Source organism: Mus musculus, chromosome 2 (genome assembly GCF_000001635.26).
Source record: "Mus musculus strain C57BL/6J chromosome 2, GRCm38.p6 C57BL/6J".
Taxonomy (NCBI): Eukaryota; Metazoa; Chordata; class Mammalia; order Rodentia; family Muridae; genus Mus; species Mus musculus.
The window spans coordinates 64439786-64467144 of record NC_000068.7 but is presented as its reverse complement, the minus strand read 5'-3'; positions in this window follow the sequence as shown (position 1 = coordinate 64467144).

Here is a 27359-nt window from a genome sequence, read left to right as displayed (position 1 = left end):
TGCTGGAGCTTATTTTATCATTTTCAGAAGCTAATAGGGAATTTCAAAACTTAGGTTCAAAGTGCTTGCAACAGTCTGCAGAGAGTTCAGAACCTCACAAGACCTGAACCTGAACTCGCTCCTTTAACATCCTCGGTGGCTGTTGATAGCCCTTTGGGAATTAATCTCACAATCAGACTACAAGAAAGACAGAAAAAGAGTGATACAGTTGGGCAGAGACATGAAGAAGATATTCCCCTAGGGTTTAAAAGGAAAAAAAAAAAAAAAAAAAAACTATGTTCAGAACATCAATCTCAGTAGCTAGGCTGACAGATGATGTTTTACGAAATAAGTATCCCCAGCCGGGAAATAGTTTCTTTAATTGCGCAATCACTTTCGGAGCTATTTGGAGTTGTCTGCATAAACTCTTCCCAAATACAAACACACATACGCACCCACACACATTTATTGAGTGCAAATACCCATTGCTGTAGTTAATGGAGTGAAATACAGCCGAAGTGGGATGCGGAGAGCAGCGGGAGTGGAAGCCAAGTTAACTGCTCTGATACAAACTGGCTTCTCCTGTCTGTTCCAGCCAGGCTGCATCTAACTGTGCGTGGTAATCCACGGATCTGCACGTTCCTGTTATCACAAGACATGGAATAAGGGATAAGAAAAATACCATTTGTGCAGTTTTCTTTACATCATTCATTACAGAGGCTCCCCCTCCCCCGCCCCAGTCTCATTATCTGTAATGCAATGGGAGGTGAGGATTGCTTTGTTTGTCAAGATGCTGTTCCCATGTTTGGGGTCGGGAAATATCACTGTGAGAAGTAAGTCTAAAAATGGGAGGATGTCTCACAACAGCCACTGCCATGATGAAGGAGCTAAAGGGATTGATTTATAGGGAAGGACTGAACAACTTAATAGAGTGGCCGAATCTCGACCCAACTCCATATGCTAGAGTTGGAGGGGAATTTCATGAACAGGAAATTTCAAGGACAGAGTGGTCATGGCAGGGGCAGGGAAACATCTTACTTAGCTGGAATTTTGTGTAGAGGGCAATGGCCAGGGTAGCAAGGCAGTCAAGACTTTACATATGCCATTGCTCTCTTCAGAGTGATAAAGGGAGGGCCTTTTCACGTAAGAGTGACAGCTTTAGAATGATGTGAAAAAATGGACAAACACTTCTAAGGAACTGTAGTACGAGCAGGCTGGGGGTAAGCAGATGACTTAAGGTCTCTATGTCTATGATTCCCCACCCCCACCCCACCCCCCACTTTGAGTTACTGATTTGGGTTTTTCAAATTCACACAGAAAGCAAAAGATCTTTAATTTTCCATCACATTTTGTTAAGATCTAAGTTCTTCTCTCTGACCATCTATTTATAGGCGCCATCAAAAAGGATATTCCATCCACAGGAGAAATTATAGTAAAGAAATAGAAGAGTGATTTATTTTTGCAACCAAATAAAACACTTCATGATATTAAAGTATGATAATGAAAGAAGAGGAAAAGAGTGGGGAGCCTGTCTTCCTTGTGCCTTTCTGGTTACATGTAAAACCTATCCTTTAAAGATAGTTCCGTAAAGGTCACTTTTTTAATGGTAAAAATAAAAGTATTTTGTTAATTGGAACATGGCTACCACTGCTTGTCCTATTTCCCGATGCTGTTGCTATTAGGAATGAAGTTTTGATTACCTACTGATCATCAAAAGCCAAATGAGTGCTTTGTTCTAATTAAAGCCTCGATAGATGTAATTCTGGTGCAACAGAGAAAGAACAGGAGGAGGCACTGACTGTAAGGCGGCTTCAGAATCACTGGGCGATCTCTGGTTTACTGTAGCATTTTGAATGTGCAACTTAATCTCCCCATGCTTTGGGGCTTCTTTTCTCCGGGTCAAGGAAGAAAAGCAACAGCAGTCACAGCCAGAGTGGGTGGCAGGACTTTGCCATTCTTATGGGATTTCCAAAGGACAGACAGTATTGTTGCATTCAGTGCTTTGAGCTATTAAACTAGCATGGGTATATGTGACTGGGTGTGTGTGTGTGTTTGTGTGTGTGTGTGTGTGTGTGTGTGTGTGTGTGTGTGTGTGTTACAAACTTTTAAACTTCCCACAGTTTGTGTCATTTCAGGGTATACCGTAGATGGTCAATAAATGTTTCAGTGAATTTGAATTGTCAATGATTTCTTTAGGAATTATGTCAGCTTCTAATATGCATTTTTAATAGTTTTACCTTACTGGCACAGAATGGTGTTCTTGGAACAGAAGAACAATTATAACTACTTTTTTCTGAAGAAAGCATTAAGTCTGAATGCCAAAACTCCTTGCTGCATAACAACCAGAAAGATAAATGTGCCCTTGGTTTTGATTCACAGTACATAGAGAAAGTGGAAGAACAGTTACAGAGAACTCTGGTCTCCAGCATCTTGTCAGCACTGGGATGGGAAAGGAGAAGGATGAAATAAAGACACTTTCCACCTCAAGGCAGACCTCCTGTAATTCATGTGACCCTCCACTCAAAGTGAGAACAAGGTATCAGGAGACTCAAGGTAGCTACTATGTCGACTTCATAAAGGTAGAAAAGTAAAATTGAGTCCCTCTTCAAAGGAGAATTTTTATATACACATAATTCTAGAGTATGCAGTGGGGACATAGAAAATATGACCAAGATAACAGGAACTCCTAGTCAACATTAATAACCACATATGAATGCAGTTGTCCCTGACTTTAAGTGACTTATAAGCTCTGCTATACATCCAAATTGTCTTAAGGTTGCTGAAATGCCAAGCCACTAAAAAATGTTTTCCTATTTTAGGTAGTTGATTGCAATCCATTTTTTGGAGGGGAAATACATATGTTGGGTTTTCAAGCTTTATACATCACATTTAGCTTAATATATAACCAAAGTTTCTTTTTGATATGTCATTCCCCCTTGTTGTGTGAAAAAAACTTTTACTTGCCCTTGGGAAATGCAACACACTTCTACTCAAGATGCAGATAAGGATTCCACAACAGACCAAGGTGTAGATACCACCAAAATCCAGTGAGTTTTATTGGGGTTATTTATAGGAATAAGGGTGAAGGGTTACTTACAGGAGAAGAAATGACTAAAAGACTGTATCACTAAAAACCTAGTCAAAGCTGGAATCCTGGAGTATACTATGAAGCTTGAAGGTGGTTCAATATGTTGGGGAATATCCTTTGTCCTTTCCAAGAAACTCTGGTCTAAACCTTTTTCTAGACAGGTGAGTTGGTTTCTGTTCTTCTAGTCAGCTGGTCTGCTTTGAGTTTTTAGCCTGTAGGTTTATTTGAAACTTCCTTAGAGCTTTCTTTCTTTCTTTTTTCCTTTTTCTTTTTTTCTTCTTTCCTTTACTTCTTTTCTTTCTTAACTCTGGCCTTAGTGAATCTGATCAATTTCAGGGACTTCCTGAAGCTGTTTCGAATAGTTTGCCTTCCTACATATGTAGTTTCTCTGTAGGATGAAATGCTTCAATCTTGGAAGAAGCTGTTACCCAATACCCCCCTTTATAAGCTGCCTGTGCTTAATATCAAAGAGTTTCAAAAGGCTCCCATTTTTAATTTGACAACCAAGAAAACAGAAGTTCACATCTTTACCTCTATGCTTCCTTAGAATCTCATGTTTGTATGTCTGGCTCTGAAGTTAATGTCACTTATGTGTATTTTCTCATGATTTTTCTGAGCAGAGGTTACATTTTATGTTCTTGGTTTTGAAGCTGAATAAAATTTTGTTCTCTTTGCTTTAACCATTTGTGATTCCATGTCTTATCATTGATCTATACAAGTGTGGGTGGCCTTGTCAGTAAAGGATCAACTAAAAGGTACATGAATCTCAGCAATCTGGCTGGCAGTGACATAATTTTATGTTAAAAATGGAAAAAATCAGTTTGAGCAAAGAAAGCACAATTTCTGCAAAAAAACCAAGCTAATCATTGCAAACTTATAAAATGTTATTTAAATGCCCCTTTGGGGCACCATCTGACAGAAATCACCTATGAGAATTGAATGAGTAGATCAGATATAGCACTTACTGATAGAAAAAAAAAGTGTCCTTTAAATCGACAGTTGCCACAGTGTTGGACAATGCGACCGAAGGAAATAATTTACATTATGAAGAGCTCAACAAACAAATCCTGTAAATAATACATGCTGAAGAGCAGCACACAGCTCCAGCAAGGCTTTTCTCAGAGAGACTGCGTTTAAAACATTTATTGGAGGCATATATTACAGTATATCACTTACTGGCTGGAAGCCATGCAATATGTGTCTTTACAAAAAAAATTACCTTGTAATATGAGCCCCTCCAAGGCATAATTATATAATAACGTTCTTATTGGGAAAACTGGAAGTAGGCCAAGCCTTGTCCAAATATAGTGAATGTCAGAGCCAAATTTATTATCCTTAGCTATTAACAGGAGAAGGCAGGTTTTGTTTACCAAGCCTAATTCTCTCCTAATTACAGCCACTATAAAATAATTACTATCCATGGGATAACAACACAAGACAGAGTGACTAACAGAAGAAACTGCAGGGGTTAGAAAACAGAGTGCAATCCTGTGTCATTTTGAACAGCTTGTGTACTGCCATGAACAAATTAACGGACTTCATTAAGGAATTATATTTTAAGAGTGGCTTTGCGGTGAAGCACCGAAGCAATTAATGCTTCCTATTTGGTCCTAGATCTGAGTTGCAGTGCGGTTTGAGACAGCAACTAAATTTTTTTCTTTTAATTTTTGATGTATCAGGTTTAATAGGATTACAAGCACATTACTGGGCAAGATAGTTAATGAGTGTTGAGAAAAACCTCTGTTTGGGACAAATGATCTGCGGCCCCTGCTAACTTGTTTCGTCTTTATGAGCTGATTTCTTACCGTGGTGATTTTAATAATCTACTAAAGACAAACGCCAACTTTTATCTAATTCCATTTCGCAACCTGCCCTTCTGTCCTCAACTCGGTTGGATCACGTTTTAGATGAAAGGGGTATTTTTTCAGAGAGGGCAGCGCTTCCCGCGTCTCGATTTGTGCCACAAAAATTGGGAACTTGAAATATTATTTCAATATTTCATATTTGCTTTCCACACAAATCAAAAAGGAGTATTATCTAGTTGAAACATGATGCCTCATTAAGTTCTCAATGTCGCCGGCTCCCGCATTCCCTCACTTCTTCCATCTCATCACAGTGCTCCAGAGATCGAAGGAAGCCTTGCTGCAGACCCTCAAACCCTTGAAAAGGAGGCAGTGGGATCGACCACTGTTCTGACTTCCTGTCCAGAACCGCCAGGGTGAAAGGCCAAGCTGCACTGTGCTGTGTGCGGCTCCTCCCTCCAGCTTCGAACTCCAAAGTACACTCACCTCAGAGTAGGAAAGAGGGCCCTGTTTTGGTGACTTGGTGGAAACATACAAACTCAGCACACTTGGGAAGTTGGTTTTAGATAGTGTTTTTAATAGGCCTCCAGATGGCCACATAAAAGCAAAAGGGTTATTATAGCAACTCCCAGCCGGGCCATTAGAGATAAAGGTGGGCCAGAATTTTCTTGAAAAAGAAAAAAAAATTCTTTTGAGGAGTACATGACCTGTTCTTCGGAGGAAAAAAAAATCTTCAGGGGATGTAGGGGACGGAATTCTAAATCCAGAAATTCAGTTTCGAATCGTAGTTACCTTTCCCAATGTTACATCATGCAAATCAAGTCGCTTATTTTAAAGTTGGAGTTTCAGCATGTAATCTTAGTCCTTCCCAATAATGCTGTGCAAGCTTCAGGTTCCTTTTTTTCCCCCTCTTTCCTCCTTTCCTTTTTTATTCTCTAGATACTGCACATTTCTACAGGGAAATAAAGTGAAGAAAGGAATAGGCAATAAAGAGATTCAGGAAAAACTTTTCATGTGGAAAAAAATGTCCTGTCTCAAACTATATATATATATATATATATATATATATATATATATATATATATATATATATATTGCACATGGCTTTTGAGCTGCGAGGTTGAAGGAGGACATGAAATGAAGGTCCCCCAGTGGCTGAACACCTCCTCATTGTACAATCAAAAGAGAAGCATTGAACGTCTCCTTTCTTTCCCTGCGGTCAGAAGCCACAGTAGCTCAGAGGTTGGAAATAGGACTGGCTGGCTTCACTTGGCTCAGCCATGTGATCTGATCTCCTCCATTCTTTTTTATTTTTTTCTGTAATTTTTTTTCAAAACTCTTCCACTATACACCAGTCACCATATTGTTCAAAGTTTTATTTGGGGGTCTCTGCCTGCACTCTAACACCACACGGGCACATACACAGTTGTTTGCCAGGAAGCAGAAAGACATGGTTACCCCCTAAAGCTGGCAGGTTTGTCTCTCTCCAGTCCTGTTCAACTTTCACTGTGAGTCAATTCCCCCCAGATTCCATGGGTAGCTAGCTCAGCTCGTTGGTGTGCCCCACTTTGAATGGTGTCTTTTCATCTTTTCTTGTGTCTCCTTGGGAATCTTGGTTAAAAGTTAGAGGAAGCAGTTTTAAGGATTACTATCCATCTCTTACTTTAAAATGAAGCATCTCTTAAAAGTTTCATTCCTGTTATTTTAAAATGTATTGAGGTATTTGAAAATACCTCAAGTTATGCAGTGAATATGCATATTTGCTGAGATTAAACAATTGTGATGCATGATCAAAAGTTTTAAATATTTCCTTCTTGCTTCTTTTTCCCAATAAAGCATTGCAATAAAGTGATGAGGTCTCCTTTGTTCCCAAAAGTGATACTGGGAATGCTCTCAAAATCCTCCACTTTTTTGCTGGAACAAAATAATCTCAAAATACTTGTGCTGCTTTCATATCCAAGTTTATTTATGCTGACTACATATGTATGTAATCATAAGAAGTGTTACATTGTTTTCAGATTTTAAATTCATGTGAATGCTGTATTTGAATTTTCACACACCATTGTATTTTCAACATGTATCCTTGTTCATGTGCATAGAATTAGCTCATTTATTTTAATTGCCAAATGGGCTTTCATTGTCATTATGATGATAACATAATTCATTGGTGCATTGTTCAAAAGAGAATTGGCCCCCTGTATTTTGTACTTTAGTGGATGAAAACAAACAATCCAATGTTTCATTGGTGGTGGGGTCACTTTGCTACTAAAAATAGTAAGGATATTTTGTTCATTTGAATGTTCTAAACTGTGTTTTACCATGCTGAAAAAAATGTGAATGACAACTTTAAGTCTTTCTAGTCACTCACATCCCTGTGCAGAGGCAGTCATTATGCACTAGTTTGACGAAGTAGCTGTAGAGAGACTTCATTAACGCGGCCATGAAGGGAAAGAACTGGAGGACATGAAGGGAGGTGTGGCTGATTCCTATAGAACAGAGATGAGAATCGTGAGAAACAAAGAAAGATGCTCGGCCTGATGGGTCCAACACTACTGACCATTATTTACCCGTTATGGTGACAATGCACAGACACAGCAAAGAGTCAAGAGCCTGGCAGTGCGTTGTGCCCATGGAACTTGGGAGAAATATTTTTGGGAAGGTTCTGCCATCTCAGTGCACTAACCACTGAGCTATAACTTCTATGACCAGTAACATCAGCCTACCCCATCATTAAAGGCCATATCTTTTGTTCAAGCTTTCTGCTTAGGTAGTTAAAGACTTGAAGTTCTATTTAAAAAGTAAATGCAACTATGAATTTTAAATGCTACGGTGCTACTCAGTGTCGAGAGAAGCAAAGTTTGTTGACTCGAGGTCACTAATACCCATTTACCAGACCAAGTACAGAATGTTGCATGGTAAGGCATCATTTAATAGAAATTTAGGAATGGCAGCATTAAGGCCATTATCAGCAGCCTCTGATCTCTAAGAGTGTAATATTTCAATACACCTGTTCAGTAGGGTCAGCCGAGTGCAGAGGCAAAGTAAACATGTGCCTTTCAAATATATTTCAACTAATATGGGGCATAGGTAACCTTGCAGAAATCATGTTTTCACCCATCTGCCACAAGGCCTGAAATTCCTGTTACTTCGAATCATTTTCTCTGACTTCAGGCATTTTATGTAGAAAAATCTATGATATGAAATAAATAAAATTAAGTACTAAGCAAGTGATTATGCCTTTGATACTCATTTAAACTTTAGTGGAACATGGGCCTTTGAGATGTGGCTTAACAGGTAAGATCGTACATTGTTCATTCCAAAGGACCAGAGTTCAGTTCCCAGTGCCCACAAATCAACAACTCCAGGGGAACCAACCTTCTCTACTGGCTCCTGTGGGTACTCCGACACCTGCACTGCATAATCACAAAAAAACCCATGAATGAAAAATAAAACCTAAAAATGAAGGTCTTAAGCCCTTAATGTGAGTTTGTTCATAAGCTTTATTAGCAAATATAACTTAACAATATCAGAAAGAAAGATAAAAGCTAGGGTAGTTGTGTATCCTGATTTGATGAGTAAAGAGGAAAAAAAGATTATATTATAAAACTTAAAACCTGGTGAGATTGTCCATCCACAGTTGTGTATGTGAGTGTGATTGCATGGACACATGCGCAGACACCATAGGTGGTGGTAAGGATGTATTGTATGAGAAAAAAATCTATTTTCAGAAAAACATTAAAAAATATTGGAGGACTTAGAGCATCTAGAATACTTTTGACATTTTCAGCATGCCTTTGAGATAGAGAATTGAGCCTGAAGGGTTAATACCATTTCCCATCTAGAACAAATGCCACCCACCCCCTCAGTAGCTGATCTTGGCTAGATTCCTACCCAACTTCGGCCACTAGGAGGCAGTATGTTGTAGCAATTAGAATCTTAAGTTTTGACATCAGCTAGGCAAGGGTTCCAGACTGAAGCAAATAGGAGCTTGGAACCACTTTCGGCTTCATTTTTCATATTTTGAAAAAGTGGGCTAAAATCTGTTTACCACCGCATTGTACCGTGAGGATTAAATGAGATAGTGTATGCCGATTGACTGACATACACTTGATGTTCACAAAATCCAAATAAATCTAATTCCTAAATGATACATGGATCTATTCCAGCCGGAGGATATTTTTCTCTCTCACCCTTCTTCACTCACCTAGCCTTCCAAACTTCTCTCTTCCAAACAAATGCCGTGGACCCAGATGCAGAAAGCGTTCATTTTCATTAGAAGACTCTGGCAGGAAGCCAAAGCACTATCATCCGCTCATCTCCCGTGCATCTTAGTTCTCCTTTCATCTAATTACAGAGGTAACAGCAGGGGAAAGAGGTATCTTTTCAGCTAATGGAGGGAATGACTGAAACCCAGATGAGTAAAACCCTGAAGGGAAGGAGATCAAAGCTTGTAAGTTCAGAGTCCTTCTATCTCCCAGCTAAACTGCTGGGACCAAAGGGAGAACGTCAATGATTTCCTAACATCCGCTCATGTGCTTGTGAGTACCCAGATCCAGAACTCTTGCCTTGGAATGTGATGACTGTCTCACTGGGCTGCTCTGTTCCGCGGCATCAAGATTTCCCTTTGCATCATCTCCGGCTGTTTCATAGCACACCCTTGCTATCTGTAACAACGGAACTAGTCACTGAGCACTCTCTATCCGTCCTATGTTTAAAACATGATGCCGTGAGAGTCATACTTGGAAGAATAAGTACCAGAGAAGGCCCTTGCCTTTGTATCAATATCTCCTCTTCAATTCAGCTATCCAAAGTTGCAAATAAAATTTTCACTGAGGGATCTCTGGCAAATCGACCTATTGTTCCTATAGAACAACACGGAAATTTCCATTCTTAAAATTGAATTGACATGTAGAAACTACACCTTAGTTTCTAGTCCTTAATACAGAGCAGACTGACAACAGCCACTGTCTGGGACTTATGTAGAACTATTATTCTGCCGTCAACAATTGGCCCTGTATGTGGCTTAGTCAAGGATCTCAACTTCAAGGCTTTAGCTGTTTTGATGACTTCATTTATAAATTATTTCCCCAATTCTCATCAATCATCCACTCAAAAGTAGTCTGTCTATAAATTTCTTGGCATGTAAATTAGTTTTCCTCCATTACTACCTACTGAGAAAAGAATTTGTGGGCAGTTTAAAATTTGTGCTTATGACTACAGTTCTTTCTCATCTTTTAGAGTTTTGATACCTTTACAGTTTAACATATGACAAGGTTATAGATTCATAAAAACACCATTGATTTTTTTTTTAGGTTCTCCCCAAGATCAATCCCATGGTCAATTCATCTTGAAATGTAAGTGAATGGACTGCGGCTCTAAAGTCACCTCATTTGGAGGAGAAGGAATCCTATACTTGCCCTTAACTTTTCTGGGCAGACATTCAGAAAGAAACTCTGGCCCGTTAAGGAGCACAGCTGTACCCTGCAGGAAGAATGGAAAGGTCCTAGATGGGGTCTTGAATGCATGTCCTTACATGGTTCACATTGCAACCTAATGTACAGTTGCAGACCACCCCACCTGAGATAATAAATGAGAGACTCTCAGGGCTGTTGAGCACTTTGCAAATTTTCACAGTGGCTCAGCACAAACTTAGTTAGCACAGGTGTTCACATAATTGTGATTCATTGGAGAGATTCTCAGTGCTCAATAGCCCTCTCACTCCCTCTCCTCCTAGGGGGTGACTGAGTGTGAGTATATTGTGGGGAAATGTGCCATGCTGTCGGGCTTCACTGGTGCTTGGCTGAAGGGGACTGGGTTGATTAAAAAAGGAAAAAGAAAAAAAGAAAAAAGAAAGAAAGAAAGACCAGCTAACTGTGTCCAATTCTCTTCCTCCATTTGCTTAAGTTTTAGAAATGGCAGGATGACATGTATCCCACAGTTCCAAAGATGGAAACTAACTTTACATTGTAAGAAAGCAAAGCAAAGCAAACAAAAAGCTGTTGCAGAATTGGATAAGACTACTATGACTTTATACTGGGGTTGTTTAAAACGATTAAAGTTAGAAACAGTGAAAATGTCGCAGTTCTCATTTTTCTTGCTTTGTGGCTGCCATCTTCTGGTGTGGGGTGTGCTTGGTGCTACCCAAATACCACTCTGATCATTTTCAGATTACTCACCATGGGGAATAGTATCCCAAGGTAACCACTCAGAACTCACGAGGAAACAAGACTCTCTACAATCAGCCATTGTTCTGTTCTAGCTCTTCTACCCGCAGAGTGAAATCTAGTTACACATTCTAGTAGCTCAGTAATAATAGCTTTTAATGTAATAAATTAACTGACTTAGATTTAAAAAAAAACTTACAATTCAGTTAATGAATATTGATTAATTTCCCATGAAGCAGTGTGTGCTTAAGGATAATGTGGAATAAAAAGCCCTCTACTCGTCATGTGTCTATGATCTATACATGGTCCTCTCACACTGTATTTAATGCATCAGAGTTAAGAGAAATCTAAATTCTTGAACTCCTCTCTATTTGGAATTGCCTTAGACTCCATCTCTGGTAACCAGCTAGTGTGCCTTCCATTGAGTCTCATGGCACTGTTTAAATGAAAAGATGTCTACCATCACATTAAAAAAGAAAGACCCTGGAGGGAAGAAATCAAGAAAGGTTATATTTTGATCTTTTAAAATCTACACATATTGCTAGCATTTGGCATCTAAGTTTATTCTTTCAACTGAATTTCCCCCATCTCAAACCAAGAACCTCCCTTGTACATCACAGTAAAGGGTCTGGATGGTTTTATTATTCACATAACACCATAGAACCTCCAAGAAAGGCAAGGCATGTTTCTCTTTCTTCTTCATCTTCAATTGCTAATTATCACTGCTGAGAACCACAAATTTTTCATCCTTCACCAAACTGCAAACTCACATTCCCACATGTCCCAGGCACAAAGACACACTATTACTATCACATACATTAGTCTCCAGTACTTAGAGAGCCCTGTGGCTTGTGTTAAATTAGGGTGTCACTGTGACTCCTGTCTGAGCTGGAACCAGGCTTCTATGAATTCGTGTTTACTTTCAGCTCTCTCTGGTCCTAACATACCCTACTCATACCATTGAGGGTAGCAAAAACACCTCTAAAAGAACCACACAATGAGCCAGAGACACAAACGTAGTTTCTTAAACTTTCAATAGAAAGAAGTTATCTAGAATTTAAGAGAGCACAGAACAAGTAAGTAAAGGGATAAACGATGTTTCTGGAAGCTTCTATCGTTTGTTCTTGATTCTCCCCAGAACCTGGTTTTGAGAGAACATAGGTGGGCACAGAGGAAGGCAAGAGCATGGGGCTTAGGGAGGAAGTAAAGTCCGGCCTGATTGTGTATTCCTTCACAGGGGCAAGGTCACTTCTTGCACCAGTGCCTCAGGCCAGGTGAGCATCCAAGCAGTGGTTGCTGCTGTGACTGGGAATGCTGACAGTGTGGGCACAAACTGTTCACCCTAGCTCCCCTTCCGTGCCCCCATATTAGGGCCTGATGGCTTCTCCTACTGAGATTCACTAAACCTCTCTCCTTGATCTGACAGTATATCATAAACCCCTGCCTCCTTGTTTAGCTGTATGCTACTAACCCTGATCCAGCTGCCTGCAGCAACCCCACCTCTCTGTTCAACTGTGAGTAATAAACACACTGAGCTCCCGTGATTCTGGGGCTTCTCCAAGAGGCAGCCAAAGCCCACCAGATCCTGGCTTTTGTCTGTTAGTCTTTGCTTTACCCTTGCCCCCGTGACTCTGTCAGGTCAGTCCCTGGAGCCCTGCAAGGATGTGGTGAAGTGGCACCTGCAAATGGCCCAAATGTCCACACTGACCACCGGAACTTGCATTAATCAGGCAAAGGAGTGAACCAAGATAAGAGATCTAATAAAGGTGAAGGAATCAGTATAAAGCAAAAGGAAGAAAGGAAACTAGAGAAAGAACTGAGGAATGCAAAGTGCATCACTGTGGCCGGCAGAGAGGGTACAATCTCTCAGTAGACTGCCCTGGCTACGTAGGTATGTCTATCAGAGAGAATGCGTGAGCTACACCTACTCATGTGACAAAGCAAAGCAAATGCCTCTAGAGTTACAGAATGACTTTTAGGCTCATAACTGCTGGATGAGAACATTTAATACAGAAATTGAAGGTTCATTAGATTTCAAATAATTGTGCATGCATTCCATTTCCATCCATGTCTATAAATGACATTGTCTGCAAATAGTATTTGTCATACTGACATCATGGATTTATCTAAAGACTCACTCAATTAGCAACTCCTTCAAGTCAATAATATCTATAGTCAAAACTGTCTATTATAAGATAATGAACTTATCCTTACCAAGCATCTAAGCTCATAAAAATATGTGTGAAGCACATGTAACTATGGGAAACTATTAATACAACGTGTATTATGTTTTTATAGACTCTTCAATCTTTGAGCTTTGTTCTTGATATCCAGAAACAGAAATGTTTAGATTTGTTTTCACAGGCACAGTGGACTTCTTTAATGTGTCTAGTTTGGCTTCCCCTGAGAGTGTTAGTTGGTGCGTTATCCTTAGTCATAACAGCGGTACCGCTCCTTTCCTGACTCTGCGTTGAAGATGTCTACCAAGACCTGAAAGTAAAATGTCTATAGACATTGCATGTAAAGTTCAGAGAGCCTTCCCATTTTTATCTCTTGCCTCCCTCTCCCAATCCATCCTTCCCCTGTTCCCTGCCTCCCCCTCCCTCCTGCCTTTCCTCTTCTCTCTGCATTATTCTATACTAATTCATGCAGTTAAGATACTATCCTAATCTATTCCCATAATTAAAATAATTGTTTAGCACATCACATGACTTATCTTTAAAACAGAGTAGTCTTCTGCCAACAGTTTTGTCCTTCTAACTTTACATGACTATGCATTGTTACTTACATCCCTTGTCGTAAGATAGAGTGATTTTAACATTGGATGGTGATGTGATAATACTTAAGCTTCTTTAGAAGAAATATGAAGAAAAAATGGCTGAATTCTGTGATCTTTTCTGAGATATGTTGTGTTAAGACCAGTGAACAATGTCAGAAACATCACACTTATAAAATGTAGGCGGGATGCCTACTGGTTCATAACACTGACTCCTGTCTCATCCTCTTCCAGGGCATATTAACAGCAGATGACGTTTCTTGGGTCTGAGATGCTTCTGGGATAGACTTTACTGTAAGGAACGGCATCATCTTGAGTTCTCTAAACTCCTCTCCCTAATTGCCTGGCCTTTCAGAGAGGCAACTTTATCCCAATATTGGGAATAGAATTCTCATAGGTTAGCTTCTCGAGGAACTATACTGTGCTAACTGGTTTGAATTAGGGATTGCCTAATATCCTTGGATGCTCGGGCGGGGGGGGGGGGGATCCCTCTCCATCAGATTCAAATGTTTCCAGATCTGCTGGTGGTAATTGACATAATTCATTCTAATGAGTTAGAAGCACTTGAAGAGCTTTCTGTGCAAACACGTGGAGCCACTCTAAGAATTCCTAGGCTTTTAGGGTCCTCTCAGTCTCCAGTTTCTGCATTTACTGCATCCAGTAAACTGATAAACAAAAATGATTTATTGTAAAATAGTTATAAGTAAAGAAACGTCCTCTGAGGATACAATAATTGTTTTCATTTTCCTTCCCCAGTGCCTGTGGTATAATAAAATGCTAATAGATGCAAATTATGCATGATCCTTAATGCATACTAAAGAGAAACCATTTAAAAACCAGGTACCTTTTGTTGGTGAGCAAGCAGGGGGACATTGTTTTCTTTCTGAGATATTGTACTAACTGGAAGTTTCCTTTGTGGATGGTTGGCCTCTTTAAGCTTGTTACAGCTAGACAATCCTGAGAAGAGTGGAGCATCACTTGGGAGGAAAGGAGATAAATAAAAGCAAAAAAAAAAAAAAAAAAAAAAAACAACTTTGGATGACTCCATAAGGAAATCGTGGAAAGAAAACCAAAAGAGCCAAACAGGACAGCCGCTGTGACTTAAAGAACAGAAAATTGAAATGTATGAAAAATCAATGAGCTAATAATTAAATTGTGTGCACATCACAGAGTAGCCCGGGACACCTCATGCGTTTAGACCTGGAGCTCAGGAGCCCAAGTCATCAGTAGTTAAAAGGGAGCAAAGAACAGCCGTCATTCTGAAGCTAATTTCATGATGAGACACTAAAAAACACATACCTGCTACAGTGGAGCAGGATATTTATAGGAGGTTAAAGATACAAATTAAAGTCCGGGAGCCTATACATTCCTGATTACCCAGCATTCTTAAATCAGTCCTCCTCAGTCTCACACCTGGGGTCTCAGCTGCAGCATAGCTGTCATTTACGCTATCCATGGCCCAGGATTGATGACAGTCATTCGCTGATGAAGCTGTATACATCATTTCTGTCCGAGCTGCACTGGCCAGATGGACCCTGACCATCCATCGCCTGTCAGGGACGCATCTGTTCACACTGCTGCTAGGGGTACTAACAAGTCATTGGCTTTTCCAAAAGGACAGTGTCAGCTGGATAGGGCACAACATAAAGACTGGTGCTGCCCGGCTCTCTCTTTTCTTCTTATCAGGGAGCAGGTTTGTTTTTCCCCTCCCTCCCTATAGGAGATGCATTGCATTAGCTTTTTAGAAAAGTTATAGTATAGATATCCAAAGATCACAGACACTCTATCAACTCCATATTGATAAAACAAATTGGTTTTCCATTTTGAATGTCTTTCTGTTGGTGATGCTTTAATATAGTATGAGCCATTCAAGACTATGAAATTCAAGTGTTTGACCAAGCCTGGAATTTGTTAGTATTTATAACCATTAAAGAAAAAAGCCAAGATGTTTGTACATTGGTTTTTTTTTCTTCCTTAAATCTATGCTACTTTATTTTATTCATTTATTTTTTTACTTGCTTGTTATAAATAATACTCTGAGGGGAAAGAAACAAAAGAAAGGAAAAAAAAGAATCCAGGGAAAAGTTCACAATAAATTTGCCCATAAATCACAACAATAGCCAAAAGGTTCAGATTTGGTAAAGACTCAACTTTCCTTAAATGTATTGTCATTAAAGATGTTTTTCTTCTACAATAAAGTTATTGTTTTATTGGAAAAATTAAGTCATACCTGTGATTCAACTTGTTCTGTGTATCAGATAAAATCTAAGCCTTTTCCTTATATTCATTTTTTTTTTTTTTACTGTTCAAATTTTTGTAGGGTAGAATTCGGTTTTCAATGAACAAACTAAAGAGTAGAAAGTTAAAAAAGAGTGCAACTATAGCATGGTAGTGGCATAATGAGGCTTTGAGCCAAAAATAGGCCTGACATCAAAACCCATGGGTTGAGTCTTTTAAATTTTCAGGGTCTAAAAATGATCTTCAAATATGGATCTAAATAGCTTTTACAGTCCAATTTTCTGATAATGAGAGAAAATGCATTCTTTATTAAAAAGAAATTGTTTGCCTTGGCAAAATGTTAACCAGAGATTTCAAATTAATCAAGAAAGAGAACTAGAGTCCAAATTGGACCATTACCTACTTTCTTGTTTAGTTTGGAGGTAAGATTTCAGTTTCAGAATCTTCTTTATTGTCTAAAGACATGCTTCAAGCCTTAATAAGCAACCGCACCAATGTTCTTCTGTGGGTAAACATGTATAGTGCACTCAGAATCATATCCACGAGAGACAGAGCAGCAGAGCGAAGGTGATTGCCGAAATCAGTCTGAGGGGAATGGGTGTCTACAGGGAGTCTTTCCTGCACTTTGTCTACCAATCCGTGCCCCACAGACAGCCTTCCGGTCCTTATTCTCACTTTCCTCCTTTCTGATAGAGAGATCAGCACATTCACTTACCAACAGAAGCTGAGATCACAGATTCAGGTGACAATTTATTGTAAAAGAAATTAGCCTAATCTTATTAGACGGGAAACTGATAAGGAACCAAGGGTCATTCTCAAGGTCACAGAGAAACCATGTATGCATTGGCAATGAGAGACACGTTGTTGAAAAATATGAGTGACTGTAAACTTCATTTTGGCTGTCTGCTTTGGCAGCTGCAAGAGATCTGCAGGGAAATTTCTCTATAATTCCCCATTTTGGCCTCGAAAATTGGCAAATCACATGGATTTACTTACTACATGGCTCTCAAACTCAAATTAATTCCCTTTGCTCTTTTTCTTACAATTTCACTGAAGAAATTTAAAATATTGGAACACAATTAAATTTCTGAATGCGTTTTCTATTGTTTTGAGATAGAAGCAAAATCATTTTTAGCATGGAAGTTTATGTAAGTGCTGGAGGTCAGTCACCGTGGGCTGATCGCCCCACTTGGCTCCTCTTGCATTCAACTGGGAACATTCCACAATCTTAAGGGATTTATGATCCTTAAGAGCAGAAAGTAAGTTAAAAGGCTAAATGCACCAGAGGAAGTGAGATGAGCTGGCTTCCCAGCCGGCTGGAACAGATGATGCTTGGTAAGTGTGTTTCCTACAGTTAGAATGAAGAAATAAATGAACGAATACAAATGAATTAAAGTGTACATAGAAGTGTGTATGAAATAAAATTCATGATTCTATTTCAAAAGTCTAGAATAGTTGTAAGACAAATAAGGAACCTCTGAAGGTTAGTGTGCCTTTATTTTGGGACCTGGGACCAAGAACTTGGCAAGCAGACATCACCAATATGATTAAGGTGTGGGCATCAAGGTGGGGTGAATTATTCTCGGCTAGGCTGGCAGGTCCAATTGAACTGAATCACTCTCAGCAGTGATCACTTCCTTGCTGTTATCATGAAGGGACATGTTCAGAGGATGCTTGGAGAGATGAGGTATGGCTGATATTCAGATGGAGGGAAAGTGTCACACGTCAGGAAGGCACACATTTTAGAAATAAGACAGCAGAATCAAATTCTCCTAAGAAACCCCAGAAAGGAATGCAGCCCTGACATACCCTTCTTCTCACCCCTGGGTGACCCATATCAAACTTCTGACCTACAGAACTGTAAAGTAATAAAAGCATGTTGTGTTAAGCCACTGTATTTCTGTCGATTTGTTAAGGCATCGATAGAAGACAAATACATCCATCTGATGTTGTTTCAGTGTCCCACAGTTTCTATATCCATCCTGAAGCCACCTAACAGGTCAATGTCAAAAATGTGAATCTAAAGTTCAGCATTAAGTTCCAAGAAGAAAAAGCTCATTGTTTGAACAGGTATAGCAATTAAATTTTGTGATGCAGTTAGACAGCATCCTACCACGGCTGTGTTAAAAATGTGTGTTCCATTCTTCAGTAGTAAAAATAACACCAAGTTACTGGTAGTCTCCAGCACTGGCCAAGACCTAATTTAACCAATGTTTCAATTTATTCTTATTTTAATCAAGCAGATTTATTAATCAAAAAACAAAAGAAATTTTCTTAGAAAATCAAAAAAATTCACTGAGATAGACATTTTCTTTTCTCAGATTTTCCATAGTGCCTAGTACATCAATGCTTAGCTCACTATGCAAATTAAAAAATTATGAATTGATATGATTAGCAAGTTTTGTGATTTTTTTTTTTTTGTTTTGTTTTTTTGAGACAAGCTTTTTCTGTATAGCCCTGGCTGGTGACTATTACTTTTAAAGGTTGTCTTTAGTATCCATCCTTGCAAAATCAATGACTATTCATTATACAGATAACTGTTTGTATTTATCTGATTTAAGGATTACTAAGGATAACTTATATAATGTAGCCTAAATCAACTAGGTAGGAGAGCACAAATTTATTTGGCAGTTTAGACAGTAAAATGGTCATTCCAAAAAAAAATAATGATTTAGAAATGCTTTGCTTTTATTTAAAAATGCAATAAAAATAGAAAAATTGCTGTGAAATACTGAAACAAAAGTTGGTGCTGAAGTCATTTTTGAATGTAAACACAGGATAGAATAATAGACTGCCCTTATTGCTAGTACCTGCTTCAGCATGCTGAATCATTAGTTATTTCGTACTCTGTATTAAATGTAAGATCTAAGAAGTCTGAAAAAAACCATTTCTACCATATTCTGTCTTACTATCACTGTAATAAAACACTATGACCAAAAGCAGCTGGGAAGGGAAAGCCTTTCTTTGGCTTATTCCTTCCTTCCTTCCTTCCTTCCTTCCTTCCTTCCTTCCTTCCTTCCTTCCTTCCTTCCTTCCATCTTTACTTCCTCCCTCCCTCCCTTCCCCCTCCCTTCATCCCTTCCTCCCACCCTCCCTTCCTTCTTTCTGTCCTCCTTTTCTTCTTTCCTTTTTTCCTTCTTCCTATCTTTTTGCTGGTGATGAAGCCTAGGTTTTTACATAGGCTAGGTAGGACTCTATTACTGAAAACTAACCACACACACTCCTAGCTTACCCTCCCTTCACTCCATAAACTGATATTGACACCACACCAGACATGATACTATCCTCTCCATGAGAAATGGGAAGCTCTACAGCTCTTCAGTCTCTCTCTCTCTCTCTCTCTCTCTCTCTCTCTCTCTCTCCTCTCACGCTCTCTCCTCTCCTTTGCTGCACATTCAAGGTTTTGTTTGTTTAGTTTTCTTTCTCCTCCCTAGTTCACAGTGAAAGAATTCCTATTTTAACTCTGTATTATACAAGGCCCAATTCTACTACCCTTATTATCCAACTTTTCACCCTCAAAGGCATACAGCTGTTCAAAAGAAGTGAGATCGGGCCGCATGTGGAAGATATTGTGTCCTGAGATGTTGGATGTGGTGGCAAAGTTTTCAGGCTGCTCCTGGCCATAGTATGTGCCCTGTGGGGAGGTGTGAGTGCACAGGCAGACTAGAATAGGCGTCAGGTTAATATAATATAGAAGGGTAGATTCCAATCCTGTCCCCAGTAGTAAGGTAAAACTTAAATTGGTGATGGTTTGTTTTGTGTAGTTACAAATGTACAAATTCTGTGTGGGTACTGATTTCATTTACCTTTGCTAGGAGTCAAAGCAGAATAGGGAGGCAGGATTTTCTTTAGTGTGTTTGTATCACTCAGACCAGTCTACGTCAGGATAAGGCAGACTTCAAATTCAACTGGGATCACACACACATTTGAGAGAACTTTTATCTTATGGCATAGGAACTCAAACTCAACTTCCATGATGATTTGCACATTTTTCCCTCCCTCCCTTCCTTTCTTCCTACCTTCTTTCCTTCTCTTGATTTATTGTCTTTATGGCTCGAACAAAAAGAGGAACAAGTCCTGCCCCCTACTCTCTTTAATATAATATACCACTTCCTTTCTTTCTGCGTTGATATAGACTGCGATCTCACCTCAATTTTTGTGCTTTCACCTTGTTTACCTGCAGCAGAAGCAGCTGAAATGTAGGGGCAAACAGACCAGGAGTTGCTGTCCATTGCCCATGCCCTCACTGTGTAACAGTTACAAAACACATAGCTTCTTTGTGCCTAGTGTTCTCTTAGAAATATGGATGGAACAGCTATGAATTTATTCACTTTTGCAAATCAATTTAATTCTCTAAGCTGTAGTGATGGGAACATGAACACTGCCTGTCCTCAAAGGGTTTTAAGCCAGCGGGCCTAGATTTTGATTTAAAAGGATACTGCAGTACACTCAATCGGGTAGGTTAGGTAGATGGTACTCCTAAGCCTTGAGAGGAGAGAGTGGAGCACTCCCTGACTGTGCAGTGGCCTGCAGGAGTGTGGGGGGTAAGGAGGATCAGGGTGAACCTTGAGGATCCTGCCAGGCGATCAATAAAGCTTCTTTCCTTGTCCAGAGAATGCCCTTAATTAGCTGGCTTTGTGTTTTACTTTCTTTTGTGAAGTCTCACAAATGCACTTTGAATATTTTTATATCTCATATTTTAAGATCCTGGTGAGGTAAGAGCACAGGTCTTGCTCTCCTTATTATACCTCACAGGCTGGGAATTAAGCTCTGACCTCTGGCTTACGGGTTTTCAATCCCAGAGTAATTTGAACCCTGCTAACTTGTTAAACCTTTCCAGGTCTGTCTGTTTTCCTTAGATGAGAATGAGAATAATAGTTTTGCTTACTTTATAAGGTTTTGACTGGCTTACAAAAGGATTCAAGGCACTCAGCAGAACTTAGCACCACTCTTCTCACCAGTGTATTAAGCATACTATACACTCCTCTGACTTCCTTACATGACACATACCGAGTGACTGAAAGCCACTTTGAGCCCTTAAGGAAACACCACCTATTTCTCTTCTGGAAAGTGTGAGAAACACAATTTGCCATTCACAGCTCACACCCTGGAGCCGTATAAAGAAAAGGTGCTGGAAGGCTATACACAATCTCTTCATGCACTCTTTAAAACATAAGAAACACTTCACACAGTCCTTAGGACCTGGATAGATACTTACCAATTTTTACTACACCAGTGTCTAGCACAGAACCTGGTGCCCTGTAAGACAGTGTATACAATAGTATATTATGTAATATGACTTTCCATAATATCTAAGGGTAAGTAGATTGGCCAACAGAAAACAGCTAAATTGATGTACCTCTGACGTCCCATCACTTGAGTTGGGACAGTATTTTATGGAAGAGTTACCAGAGTCAAAACATTTTATTGTTGGTGTCTTAGAGTTTTCATGGCTGAGAAGAGACACCACAACCAAGACAACCAGGTTCTGTGGTTCAGTCCATTATCATCATGGCAGGAACCATGGCAGTGTTCAGGCAGACATGGTGCTGGAGAAGGAGTCAAGCATTCTACGTCTGGATTTGCAGGCAATCAGAAGACTGACTTTCAGGCAGTTAGAAGGATGATCTCAAAGCAGTGATGCACGTCCTCTGACTAAGCTTCACCTACTCCAACAAGGCCACACTTCCTAACAGTGCCACTGTCTGGGTCAACCATATTCAAACTACCACAGAGAGACAGTCCATTATATGTTTCTCCAATCCCACTATATTTTCCCAAACAAAACAAACCAAGCAAACAAAACAAACAAACAATAGAACACCACCACCAAAAAAAAACTTTAAAGATTATTTACACTTCCCATTCCCATCCTCTTCTATGAAGAAGGGGATAATTAACTTATTGATCGGATTGGGATAGTAGGTGATTGCTTTATAGAATTGTCTGTGCATGTAATAATTTTGTTCTTTCTCCTGTTTAATTTACTTATAATTTTCTCCAGAAAAAAAATGTTTATAGGATATAGGGGATGTTTTCCTATGTCCTTAGACTCAAGATTACCTTCAAGTCAAATAATTTGCTAGAAAAATCTCACAGAATTCACCGGAAGCTGTATAGTTACAGTTTCATACAAGAAAATGCCATGCGTTAGAGTGTAAAAGTTAAGTCTTGAAGGCACTCTAAACCCACATCTGTCATCAGAGCTTGGAAGGATAGCGCCTCCTCTCCCACGCTGAAGTGTGAAATAGTTATATGAACCACGGATGCTCTGGGGGCCTCTCTCAGCTTTCCTTGAAGTTCATAAAGCGGCCTCTACCATTGTCCATAGAGTTAAAGACAAGTTCAAGCTTCATCTTTCCTACAGCTGTGAGCACATGCTTGGCCTTCCTAACCGGTCGGATTCCACCCGGACTCATCTCAGCAAAATGTACAAGAGGGAAGAGAGCACAATACTGCTGCATGAATTGCAGTGTATTAGGATACCCTAAAATAAGATACTTCTGTCCAGGAAATGTCAAAGGATACAGACTGTTGCCTAGGAGCCAGGATTAAAGGTAAGACCTTTCTTTTTATTGAGATAAAATTTTTATTATTCAATTTCCTTTTTTTTTTTCAAAATTTGCCATTATTTTAGCACCCACCACTGCTAAAGTAATTTCAAATTTTCAACATGAAATGATATGAATACATTTAATACAGAGAGAAATAAAAATTTTAAAATATAGATCATTTGGAAAATCATGTACTTTACTGTTCTTGTCTCTTTCTTATAAGCCTGAAATCATGTAAAAATCATAACAATGAATTTTCTATCAATTAAACATTTCATTGATTGTACTAACGGTTTTAAAGTTAGAAAATATGAACTGATTTCAAAAGCAAAATCTAGTTACAGGCAGTGCTAAATGGTTGCCAGATTCACTCCAAATCCCACAAAATATTAATTCCTAATTTTTAAGTAAATTAATAGAAAAATTTAAACACAGAACTGGAATAATATTTTACTTGTTTTTCATGAAAATACATGAAAGAAGATTTAGGTGTGTGACTTCCCCATTAATAATTTTCTTTAATCAAGTATTCTTAATGTCTGTACAAGAAACTTATGAAATCATTCCAGAGAATAATGTCACTTCAGACAAGAAGTTTCATAACATTCTTGACTAATATTTATTAAAATCTTTCCAAACATTCTTATCCCAAAGTTGTGGGTAGTCTCTTCTTAAACTATGTCTGTAGAAAGATTGAAGAGTCAGTGTGAAAAAACTATAATTTCCACTATTTTCTGGATTTGCAAAAAGAGACAGAAACCTCTAAAATAACAAAAAACACAGATATGTGATGCACTAAAATTAAAGATATGCTTTGGCAGAGAAAAACTGGATTGACGGAGAAATAAGTGCTTAAAAATCAGTTAACTCACATGTAGTATGTCAAACTCCTGGGTAGTTGGATCAAGGTTTGTGGTAAGCAATTGCTTTCTTCACATTGAACATTAGGACTTTTAAAAAAAAGTAAAAAAATAAAAAAATAAAAACATGACTACATTACTTTCCCCAAACCACTAGGGAAAAAAAAAGTGTCATTTTTGAGTAGTTTGAGCCACATTGCCATTGGCAGCAACTAACTGATTCTCCTCTGCCAGTTCACTGGGGCATCCAATAGTCAGTTTGCCAATGCGCTGGGAGAGAGCCAATGACTCTTTGGAGGAGGAATGCCTTACCTGGATGAGCTCTGACCGTCAGGATGGACAATTCCCTGAGCTGAGCGCAACAGCTCATGGACATAGGTCAAGAGTCCTCTGCTGGCTGCAGCTCAGGTGACTCCAGAGCAGGTTGTTGGAGGGAGTTCAGCAAACCACTGAGATGAATCCATGAGAAGCCATCTGACAATAAATTAAGGGAAAATTCAATGGCAACACTCCAAAAGCCATAAAAACAACCATTAGAAATTAGATGCACTTTACAGATCCATAAGGAGAGTTCTTGGCAGTCGAGTGAGCACACATTTTTCTTTTTCTTTCTTTTTTTTTTTTATATTCTGTTTTTTGTTTGTTTGTTTGTTTGTTTTGTTTTTCTTTTTACTATGTGTTGCCGAAGAGTATATCAGAGTGGTACAGAAAACTAAAGCAAATTTTAAAATGTGTTCTTAAAATAGAAAGAGCTATGAGGGTTTGCAGCCTCATTGGGGGGAGGGGGGCAACAGTGTCAACCAGCGAAAAGGCCCACCGCCCGGAGCTCCCAGGGACTGGACCATCAACCAAATTGTACACGTGGATGGATCCATGGCTTTGGCCATGTATGTGGCAGAGGATGGCCTTGTTGGACATAAGTGGAAGGAGCCGTCCTTGGGCCTGAGGGTGTTCGATGCCCCAGTGTAGGGAAATGCCAGGGCAGGAAGGCAGGAGTGGGTGGGCTGGTGGGTGAGCACCCTCATAGAGGCAGGGGAGGGGGTTTCTGGAAGGGAGACCTAGAAAGGGGAAAACATTTGAAATGTAAATAAAGAAAATGTCCAATAAAAGAAAAGAAAAGGAAAAAATATTTCATGTGATAGTCAAGTAGATACAGTCATGTTTCCTACACTCAGGTAAAAACTAGATGTGTAGAAATGTTCTTTTTATACTTTACTACATTTTCTAACTCTACTATGATGTCTAAAGATCATGGGTGTGGGTACACACTGGAAAACTAATACTCTAATAGGTGAAAAGGATTCTTTTATGAATAAAAACAAACCAGTTCTTCAAACCTGAAATTAGACAAATAATAATGTGCTTTTGAAATTAATTTAAAATTAATTTTGTTTCTGTCTGGGAAAGAACATTATAGATTTTCGATTTAGTGTCAATAATCAGGAATATTTACCCGGAACCCCTAATTACTGACTTTGCAAAGTTCTATTTTTTCCCATTTGTTTATCAGTTCATATGAATTTGAGAAGAATCAATAGCATTTGGTACTCCCCTGTGTCTTCACAGGGTAGGCTTTGCAACCTCCCAGGGGGCTGAGGCATTTGGGTCCTTGACATGGTGGTCCCTTTGTCAACAACATGTTTACTCGGGACTTCACTGACTCCCTAAAATATTTCACAGTTTATATCAATAGATTAATCTCAGAAAACAAGTGAAAATGATAATAGTAAAAAAAAAATCCAGAATACTTCTGTGGCAAGTTGTTGCTTTAATGAGTCATTTCACCTCATTGTGCTAGTACCTAGAGGTAATGTTACTGTGGGTGTCATGTAAGCAATGACTGTTGCTTATCAGATTTGCCCTTCCATACCCCCTCATAGGGCAGTTACAAAGGAGATAGGACACTGTGCTTATTGGAAATAACTTATCGTCCATAAGTATTAACGTTGGCACCTACTTATAATCACAGAATTTTCAACTTAAATTAATACTTTAGCCATAGTATCTTGAGTCTCAAATGGCTATAATTAGTCTTGTATTCTCTAAGTAACCAAGAGGAGGTGACCAAAGTCAAAAGGCCAAAGCTAAAGGAAAATATATCACTTCCAATAAAAAAAAACCTTTGAGAAACTAAGAGGTCTGATGGAAAGGAACATTGAATAAGAAGCAAAGCCCCCATCTATCTTTTCTGGTGTTTTTTTTTTTTTTTCTTCAGAATTTGTATTTTGTCCCTGGAAGTGGATTTGTTTCTTACAATACATATCAGAGGACTCTGAGCTTTGTAAGACTAAGCAGAGGCATAAATTCTCTTGCGTATCTGGACTGAAGTGTTTAAACCCAACAGATGACCTTTGTAGTCTTTGGACTATGTAAGAGAAGGCAAAGTGAGTGCTTGCTTTTTTCCCCTGTTAAGTTTTGATGGAACACTCTTACATTCTGGGACAAGGACACAGTATACTATAATTTGGTTGTTTTCAGAAAAACCTGTTTACCGAGTGAAAATTGTGTTATCAGATAATAGTGGGGTAAAATTTACAATGCTTGCAAAACATGTATTGATATTTAATCAGGCTGTTGTTTAAACAGCTGATCCCATGAAATTTTGCACAAATATTGAATTTTTCTGGTGTAGTTCTGGACACATTCAAGGACTCTTCCATATTACTTTTCAAGTAAAAGTACCAAAGTGGTATCACGAGACTCATAATTATTCATCACCTAACTTTAAAGCGTCAGCATGCTCCCATTGGAATAGCTGCTGTGAAACAAGCTTTCTACCCACATAGACAAAACATTCCATGTATCTCCATGAGCCTTCTCACTACAGGACTTGATCATGAATAATTCATGTACAGGTATATGGTTTTCATAACTAAGTAAAATAAATCTCCTTTACAGTGAAATCTGTTCTTTTATTTTTATGAAAAATTAGATAATATCTATCTACCAGTACAGCCCTGTAGAAGTCATTAGAAGGAAAGCTTGAACCTAAAGAGGTTAATCTTAGCCAAGAATACAAGAAATAGTAAGCACAGACTAGAAAAATCAAAAGAGGGCAAACACACACACACACACACACACACACACACACACACACTCACTCTACAACAACAAAATAACAGGAATAAACAAACACTACTCATTGATAAATCTCAACATCAATGGTCTCAATTCATCAATAAAAAGACACAGAAACTAACTAAGTGGGTGAGAAAACAGAATCTATCCATTTGCTCCATCCAAGAAACATACTTTAATATCAAGGATAGATATGACCTTTTGGTAACAGATAGAAAAGGATATTTCAAGCAAATGGACCCAAGAACCAAGCTGCTGTTACAATTTTAATATCTGACAAAATAGACTACTAGCGAAAACTAATCGAAACAGATTATGAAGGGCTCGATGTGCTCATTAAATAAAGTAGCCACCAAAAGGACATTGTAATTCATAACCTGTAAAGATTATGCATATGCACCAAACACAAAGGCACCCAAGTTCATAGAAGAAATACTACTTCAGCTTAAATCAGATATTGACCCTCAGTGAAAGACTGAGATGTTCTCGTCTCACCAATATACAGGTCATCCAACCAAAAACTAAACAGAAATGGTCAAGTTAACTGACATTGTAAACCATATAGGATTAACAGATATTAAAGAACATTCCACCCAAACACACACAAAAATTGACATTATCAGAATCTGCTGGAACTTTCTCTAAAACTGATCATATACTCAGCTATAAAGTAAGTCTTACTACAAAAAAATTAATTTAACACCTTACACCTATCTGACTAAAATGCATTAAAGCTAGATAACAACAATGGAAACAAGAGAAGGTTTAGAGACTCACAGAAACTGAACAACTCACTACCAAATAAAAAAATGGGTCATGA